Here is a 9872-nt window from a genome sequence, read left to right as displayed (position 1 = left end):
GCATTGCTGAGTGAATTGGAAATTAGGTGCGATAGATATGGGATGAGAGTAAATATTAATAAAATAAAGGTTATGCGACTTTCCAGAAAGAAAAAAGCTACGCTAAACATTAAAATAGGAGAGCAAAAATAGAGCAGGCAGAACGGTTTACGTATCTTGGAAGTGTTTAGGACCAACATGGTTAAAGTAGTAGGGACAGAGGGAGAAGAATTGGGCTAGGCTAAGAGGCTTTCACACGGAGGAGGGAGTTGACGACAGAGACGTTGATTAAGGATACTCAGAAAAGACTCGTAGAAACAGACTTGAATGGTAGTTATGTTCGCCGCGGAAACATGTTCACTGGGGCAGGTGGATGGACGTAGATTGAGGCTTCTGAAATGTAGGTGTGGAGAAGAAAGGAGAAGTTGAAATGGACAGAGAAGAAAACAAATGAGGAAGTACTAGGTATGGTGGGGGAAGAGAGGGGTTTGATGGGAGAAATCCTAAGGAGGTAGGAAAAATAGATTAAGGATTAATAGATTATAGCTCGGCAGTGGGATTTTAAAGATTAATAGAGTAGTAGAGACTAGTAGAGAATAACCCTTCATTCCACGATCTAGCGCTGGAATTCTTAACTTCCCTAATGAACTGCGGCACATGAGGTAACACATGTCTTCAATCAACAGCAAAGCCTGGTTATGCATCTCCTCATTTACCTGATTTCTTGAACTTACACGAATTCGATGTAAAATGTCTTCTGGTATGTTATCCTTGTATTTGTTCCACAGGTCACGTGGATTGGATGGGAAGCATGTCGAAAGGATGAAAGCAAATAATGTGTGTATCTGACTTTGAGATGCAGAAATATTTGCTTCAGCCATTGTCGCGTACCATTGATTATCGCTTTCAGGCAAATTGAGCTCTTGAAATGCAGCACAGAATATTGGGCACACTACACCATTAACAATTCGTAGTGATTCGAACGATGTTGGCCCTCGAACATTCACCAGTAACAACCGCAAACAGATGCATTTATCATTCTGCGGGTGGACTGTATTAATACGGCCAAGAGCATCAGTAGAACGCACATTCGGATGACCAGGAGCCACGCTTCCATCGCAGAAATTTCTTTGATTAAGCGATACGATACGATATTACGATACTTAACTATGATACGATATTACAATACGTTATGTTTACGACATTTCCGTAGGTATTCTGCTACTCTGGGCTGCGACGAATCCAAAAAACGAAATATCATTCAAATCGACGTACCGATACGATACTTTTACGATAGTTTGATGGTTATTCTACTATTCTTGGCTTAGACGAATCCAAAAACCAAATATCTTTCAAATCGACGATACTATACTTTCCGATGCGATATCACGATACGATACTTCAACGATATTTTCATGGTTACCCTGATATTATGGGCTGCGACGAATCCAAAAAATCAAATTTAATGAAAATCGACGATACGATACTTTTATGGTTATTCTGCTATTCTGGAATGAGTCGTATCGAAGAAACCAAACATCATTAAAATCGGTTCAGCCGTTCTCGAGTTATAAATGGTGTAACTAACACGATTTACGACTTAGTTATATATATATATATATATATATATATATATATATATATATATATATATATATATATTTATGCATACATATATATATATATATTTATGCATACATATATATATATATATTTATGCATACATATATATATATATATTTATGCATACATATATATATATATTTATATATGCATACATATATATATTTATATATGCATACATATATATATATACATATATATAATACATAAATATATTATTTAGAGTTCACCTATCAAACCGAAATTTAGGTTGATTGCTGTGTTTACGGTTTTTTATATGTGTATGAACACATGTATGTGTATATGCGTTTGTGTGGTTATATGTGTGTGAGAGTATGTATGTGCGAGTGTATAATAAAGTATGCGTAATCGAATAGGGGCTCACTTAAGTGTGCTACGCCAGGTTGTGTTTTTCCTTAGGAGAGGTAAGTAATTTATTTTTGTGCAAATGTATAGGCAAATGTCCATCAAGAGCCAACCTCAACTGGTTGAATACCAAAAATTATAATATGCACATACACGCTTACACATATTTTCAATAATTTCAAGTGAATGTTTATTCCCTTTTCCTACACATTTAACCTTCCTCTCCTCCCTCACCTCAACCTTTCTTCACAGCTGCCGCTTGCACCCCCTGCCTCGCACCTTTTTGGTGCGTTGCGGGGTATTTATGAAAATATAGATAATAGTTTTCTTTTCTCCTAGCTCCCACGCGCGAGATAGGGCAAGATAAACACGATATGATCTCCCCACTAAGAAGGAATGTCGTCCAGCGTGGGATTTCACGATTGTGACACACATTCCCGAGTCAAATATCAAACTCCCCAATTTACATCGAAACCTGCCCCCCTCTCCGACGGTGTGGTCACCCTAACAACCCACAAGCCTAGTTCCTTAAGACAAAAAAACCTGTAACGGCGAAGAGCAAGTTTCCACTTCGCGTGATAGTTTTACGCCTGGTTTACGACTGATTCGTGGGACTTGTTACGTAAGTGGCTTGTAGTTTCGAAGGAATTGGAGCGCGGGGGTCCAGCTGGGCTCGTAGCTGCAGAGTGAGCGAGTGAGGGTGGGTGGGAGGGAGTGATGGAGGGGGGACCCCGGCCCGGGGGAATGTAGCGCTGCAATGCGCGGCCCCACGGCGCGGCGTGGCCGGCCGTCGAGAGGGTGGGAGTGGCGGCACGCTGGGAGTGGAAAGTGAATCAAGGGAGAGTGTAGGGGGAGGAGGGGAGCGATCGGAAGGAGGGCTTCGTCACGGAATCGCTCCACATATCGCGGCGGGAGTGCCTGACGGCGGGGCGGGGCGGAAGGAGGCAGGCAGTCGAGGGGCGCGGTCCGCCCGCCCGCCTTTTGGAAAGTCCGTCCCTCTCCCTCGCTGACACTCGGCCGCATATGCGCGCACCTTCACCTCTCTCTCTAATCGCCGTTATTATTCCAATAGCCAAATGTCTCTCGCCCCTCCTCCCTCTTGCAAACGCGCACAATCCGTCGGCGCCGCCAACACGACGAAGTTTCATTGAGGGAGGTGACGCACCAACTTCGAGGAACAAAGAAATTGTAACCTAAGGAATTTCAACACTTCGGGGCGAAAACGAAGTGGCAGCGATCATGCAAATTTAAAGCAAATCCCCAATACGCAGTTTGAGAAATATTTTTAAAAATTAATGCAATTTAACCCTTTCAAAATAAAAAATAACTGATTCCAAATCTGTAAAAATTAGCCCCACGTGCCAAACATGTCGATGAGGCGCGTTCGTCCGCTGACCTCTCCTCTGCCAGCGGGAAGGTGCATTGACCGGTGACCATCGAGCACATGATTCCGGTCGATCGCTGGGGGTTCCCACGAACCGGATCAAGGGTGGTGGAGGAAACTAGGCGCTGGAATTGGCCTGTCCTTTAACGAAACGCACCAAAGGGTGGGTCAATAATTTAACGTCTCATCTGACGGACGGTGCACTGCACCCCGGCTGCTCTCGAGCGGCGACTGTCTTCCTGCAGGGAAATCCGCCACCGCGGATTCGAGCGTGGACCCTGGGCGAAGGCGCGAAGCGAGCGCACCCGCCACCGCGGCAATCAATCCTCTCCTTCCCTCCCTCCGCCGATCGGACGCCACACAACACGGACTAAGAAACACTGATCGCTCTCAACATCAAAACTTAACATCAAGCCAGTTACGTGATGACATATTATAATTTTCACTCCCAACTTTTCATGATTCTAACCAAATGACGACGAGCATATATGTGCTTAGTTCGTCGTTCTCAACGACTGTGGTATTGCGGAAAAATGATCGAAAATCAATTAAAAGAAGAAATGTTAATAGCATTTCGCATTCTCATTTAGATGGGCCAACGGTTGATATTCTACCATTAAGTTAATTCAAATCCACGACGTTCTACTTCATGTAAAGAAAAAGTAACCATACGTTGTGTGATGCAATATGGAGGACAAGAATTAAGAATACCCATAATCATGATGCAATTTCAACTTAAATCAAACTAAAAGAACTCTCAAATTTTAGTTTTGTTGGAAATATTTACAGGGTTCGTCCGGAAAATAAGTGTACTGACTACTGATTTTTTCCCGCCGCTCCAGGCGCGCCCAGCACCGCTCTGACGGGCTGCGATTGGAGGGGGGTATGTTGGCATGCGACGCTGAAAAAGGCAGTCGGCTCTGAGCTGTGGTGTAGTGAGGAGCTCTGTTAACGCGAACCTCCACGCTCGACCCACGTCACGGAACGCGATGCCGAAGTTTTTGGAGCAGCGTTATTCCATCAAATTTGCGGTAAAGCTTGGGAAATCGTCTACCGAAACTGTCGGTATGATTAACCAGGCTTACGGGGAGTCAGCCATGTCCAGAAACATGATCTTTCGGTGGCACAAGATGTTCGTGGAGGGCAGAGAAGAGGTCGACGACGAGTCTTCGAGAGGTTCCCGATGATGCCTTCGCGGGAGCGTTCCAGGAATGGGAACGCCGCTGGAACTAGTGTATCGACTCACAAGGGTCCTATTTTGAGGAATATTAGCTTAAGATATGTAAAAGTGTAATAAATTTTTTTTCCTGAGCTCAGTACACTTATTTTCCGGACGAACCCTGTATGTAAAATATTTATAGCATCAAAATAGGGCAGCAAGATTGAAATCTTAGCTTTCAAAAATGTCATATCAATTATTAAAGGGAACTGGCATGTCCTTCAAATTCATTTCAACTTGCAATTTCCTGCTTCACCTTTCTCAGTGGGGTCTTTCCCAGCGGGCGTTAGAAATATTAAGGCTTTAACAAATGCAAAACCTGGTTGCAGGTAATTAACTCCAGACACTGTTAAATGGGTCGCTACCAATCCCCCCTCCATTGGAGAAAGGTGAGCATTCCACTGAACAAAGAAGACTCAAGACGAAATGATAGTAAGTAAGAGTAACAAACGACCAGAAAGATCCAGTCATTAGGAAGATCTTAAAGAAACAACTTTTCACCCTCCACACTACCCACAAGGAATATTCAACTTATGGCCGCACTCAACTACCTTTCCATTCTCAGTTAACAAATTGCCAGCACAGAATAATTAAATATGTGACAACAAAAAACTTTTTTACTAATTACAATAATTAAAAACATCATATAGGCCAAAGGGAAAACAAGATACGGTAGCAGAATCCAGCAAACAAAATTAATTTCAATTTAAGACAATCCAAACTACATTGGACAGAGACACGGTCACATCAACAGATGATGACTAATACAAACACAACACACAACAAGACTCACAACTTGGCGCAAAACTTAAATGACACAGGCCACGACACCACTCAACAAAACCTTGACAAACACCATTGACAGGAGATATTGAAAAATATGAAGGTTACGTAAAGAGTTAACATTTTCAAACAAAATGGCAGCAACAGGGAACCATGCCTCATTCGCCCCTGCAGTACGCTTCCTCCAACACGCTATGTCCACCCCACCCAGCACCATCCAGCAGCGCATGCTCCCCCTACCCTCCAATCAATCAGCATGGCTCCATTCCACCCACCCTTGACCCCCCTACTATGCCGTGGAATCACCCATCACGTGCCAACAGTTCATATCCCTCCTCCTCCCTTCTCTCGCACAACCCCCAGCATAAATTATGAGAATGCCAACTTCCTTTCATTCACATCCACTTTTGGAAATGCTCAACTGCCTTCCATGCGATGGAGCGGGAGAGAAACTGTGACCATAATACACTCTTTTGCTGCATTTCCTGTCAAACTGCATGCCACAATGAGCCTACTCCACAAGCACGGCACTACACACATTCATGCATGGCTCTCGTCTCAGGCCCTCCCTCCGTTTCATTTCGTGTGTTTCCCAAACGAGTTTCAGCGAGCCCAAGTAGACACTGGGACTCCCTTCCCCTTACATCACTTCACGGACATCCAACTATGTGAGCCATGTGAGTGCTTGCTCGTCTTCAATTGGGCCCTCATACCCTCTGGCACTTGGCTCCTTGCGAGAAACCACAAGAACTATAGCCCAAGTGATACCTCCGACATTGGTCAGTGCTTACTTTTCCACAAATAACAGTCTGTTTGCAATCTAAATATCTGTTCTCTTGGGTTAATACGCTCGGGCCACCTAAAGAACAATTAAATGCATCACTGACTGCCATACATATTTCTGTTTTGGTAAAAGTCACCATTTTGCAATATTAAAAGAAAGAACACATTCCATCGAGCTACAGAGGAATATTCAAAGTCATTATTGGCAATAATATCTCATTAAAATCTCAATCAAATTTATTATCCAAGGGTGATTCAATCATAACCACAACTTATTCCTACCACATAAGTAGTTATGCAAAATGGTGAAATAATTAAACCCAATAAAAAGATAAAATTTCAGTTACGATCTTTATGTTATCAGTAAAATCCAGGCCACCTAGAGATTTCATGTTTAAGTGACAGATGACTACATGAAAATGGTGTTGTGCCTTAAAGTCTTAGCATGTGGTGCTCCAGAGCCTAGTGATGTCAGGCATAAGACGTGTGTGCTAAGAGTACTGAAAAGAAGAACCGACCACTTGGAATGCCAATCACCCCTGGGGCGATTCATCAATTTGGCACACCACTCCCTCCTGACCATTCCGCATTCCAAACCACCCCCATGCAATTCACTCATCTCCTGTCATTTTCCATCAGTACTAATTTTCATTGTGGAGTTTAAACCACGTGCTAGCTTTGACTAAATCATTTCCCCTGGGGAATTCTGATTGTTTTCTCTCCATTCTTCAACTCATCTAACACCCTTCACTCACCCACCCAGCACAATCACTGCCAAGCATTCGCTATGCAGGGAAGTCCCAACAAATCACTGCCTCCACCCAACCACTCATCTCCTGCTCAATGCCTTCTTGTTATGATTTAAACGTGAATAAAAAACTAAGTTTGACATTAACCTCTCGCTACTAATAGCATTCTATCACTCATCTGCTCCTTGCCTGCTTCTCTTCTTCCCACAATTTTTTAACACCAACACTAATCCTTTCTGGCTCGAAGAAAAACAAGAGCCATTCACTAATATTTTCATAGTTTCTAATAAAACCAATCCGAATAAAACCAGGGCTAGGTCTAACATAAATAACATATTGTCATCTGCCAAGTGCCAGCTAACCACAACGATAGGAAGGCCCATTACACTCGATAACAACAATAGTTTAAAAAAAAGTAAATGGTGTACACAGGAATAAAAATACAAGGCCCGATGTGGCCCAGGGGCAGCTAGTCCCCCAACTACCCAGCTGAAGGATGCCAGCTCATTGCATAGAGGTTCCCAAACTTTTAAGTTAAATTATATTATATTTCTGATGGAGCAGATCAAGATAGTTTTGTAAACAATATAGTGTGGTAGGTCCTGTGTCAACAGTAGGTAAAATAAGGTAGTAAGTTGGAGAGGGCCAAGAAGAAACGGAGTGGGAGAAATAGGACATGGAAAACAAAACACCGTGGGTGAAGGACCGATAGAATTCTGCACCGAGGAAAACGTGGCAGTGGCTAACCTCCTCTTTGAACAGCATCCGAAAAGATACACGCGGAAGGAAGTTGGTGGGAGGATGGGGGGGGACCAAATCAAGTACATCCTAGTCAGAACAAGATATAAGAACCAAGTTAAAGCAATGTAAAAGCTACCCAATTGCAGATATAAACAGCAATCACAGCCCGGTGGTCATTTACAATTACTGCAGCAAAAGACAATCAAGAAAGTGGCCCATGCACACAGAAGGAACACAAAGGTGCTGGAAGGAAAGCAATCGAGAAAAGTTGTGCATCGTCAGGACAATGGAAGTAACAAAAGAGACGAGCGTAGAATGATGATGGAGGGAAATAAAAAACAGCTGAATAGTAGTAGCTGAATCTCTCGAGGGGGGGATCGAGATGGTACGGTGGGTAACTTACCGGCTTCCTGCCCAGAGGGCCCGGGTTCGTATCCCAGAGGCAGCAGATATTTTTCAATGGTATCATGATTCTTACTTGAGGTGCTTTGTGGAGAGCTGGAGTGAGTATGCCATCCACCAGATGGGACATTAAACTGCGAATGCCTTGGCACCTTTCATTTGGAGTAGGCTAATGCCAACACTGGGTTTGCCTCCACCCTTCCTCCTGTACCACCAATCCCTAACGGCACAAATGACCAGAGCTGTTGGTTGCCTGCCCTAAACACTACCACTATATCTCGAGACTGAGGCAGCAAAATATCATCAACCATGAATAACAACGCAAATAAGAAAACTCATAGAGGCCAGGAGAAAATTGAAGGAGTTCAGAAATAAAACTAAGGCAACTGTCGCAAGTTTGTGACATGGTACTCCTTCCCTGGCTCCTCCGAATACCCCAAGCGATCAAAGACACAATGTCACAAGTATGCACCATGGTATTCCTTCCCTGGCTCCTCCGAATCTCCCACGTGACCAAAGACAGTTTCAGGAGTATTCCCCCCCCTTCTCCTAAATTAGGTAAAAAAGCCCTGGTCGCCGGGCAAAAAGGGGTCAGTGGGTTATCTGGCGGTGACCGGTAGGGCGCGATGCTTCGGCTAAGTTGCACCTGTCGCGACAGAGTGTTCTATTGCTGACTCAACTTCGGACGAGGGCTCTGCCTAGGTTATGCGTGTCGTGACAGTGTCTACCTTGCCATGCTCCCTTCCTTTCCAACGGACGAGGGCTCCGCCGAGGTTACGTTCGTCCTCACCGCGTCCACCATACCATACTCTCTTCCTTTCCGACGGACGAGGGCTCTGCCTAGGTTATGTGAGTTGTCACCGCGTCTACCCTGCCATACTCCCTTCCTTCCCGACGGACGAGGGCTCTGCCTAGGTTACGTGTTTTGTGGCCGCATCCACCCTGCCTTTACCCTGTCCCAGGTTATGTTCTGCCATTTTACTACTGTCCGCACTTGCGTTGGTTTACCGAGGGTCTTGCCATCCATAATTTGCTTATACCTATGTAAATGGTGCATTATGACTGATGTTGTATAATATACAATTGTTTGGGTAAGACTCAGTGTAGTTATTCTGAATTTCCCTGATACCCTTTGTGTCGCACGGAGAAACGCCCCTTGCGACACAACCCTTTGTAAGGTAAGGCCCAAAATCAAATCTTATGAGAAAGCAAAAAAGTCGAGGAAGAGTGGGAAGCAGGCTGCTGGTAGGAAATCAATGACAACACACGAAAGGATACAGCAAAACTGCTGATAGCCCGGTGAATTGACAATTCAGAGAGGAAAAACAAATTATCATACAACATCCTAGATGCTAACGGAAAGATACTAACAGAGGATGAAGACTTTGGGAAGAGATGGAAGAAATAATTTCAAGTACTATATTAAGGGCCCTATCCACTTGAAGATGCCTCAATTTAAACAAAAATCTTGAAGGAGAAGACAAATGGGGCCCAGAAATCCAGCAAAACAAATTCAACAGAGCTTTGGGAAAAGAAGAACAACAAGGCACCGGGAGTTGTCAAAACAAACAAGGCGCTGGGCATGAAAGAAAAGGATGATGCCAGCCTTGCTTTGCTCGAACATAGCTAGGACAGCTGAAAACTACAAGAGAACCTCAGGGAGAGAGTGATGACTGCAAAACTGAACCAACTGTGAACAGATAAAAGGAAAGAACACGGAACATTTAGCCTGATGTCAAACACACCACAAATTCTTACTCAGATAATTGGCCAAAGATGAAAATGAATGATAGAAAAGAGCCTCAGGCAAAATCAAAAGGGATTCAGTGAAAAGCGAGGCACA

General features: G+C 43.9%; 1 protein-coding gene across 1 annotated transcript in view; it reads right to left on the bottom strand.

Annotated features, from left to right (window-relative positions):
- Nucleotides 1-9872, bottom strand: part of Naa15-16 (N-alpha-acetyltransferase 15/16) — a 183980-nt gene that overhangs the window by 148542 nt on the left and 25566 nt on the right. The window lies entirely within an intron of this gene.

Source organism: Hetaerina americana, unplaced genomic scaffold, assembly GCF_022747635.1.
Source record: "Hetaerina americana unplaced genomic scaffold, ioHetAmer1.1.p SCAF_47, whole genome shotgun sequence".
Taxonomy (NCBI): Eukaryota; Metazoa; Arthropoda; class Insecta; order Odonata; family Calopterygidae; genus Hetaerina; species Hetaerina americana.
This window is presented reverse-complemented; position numbering and strand designations above follow the sequence as displayed.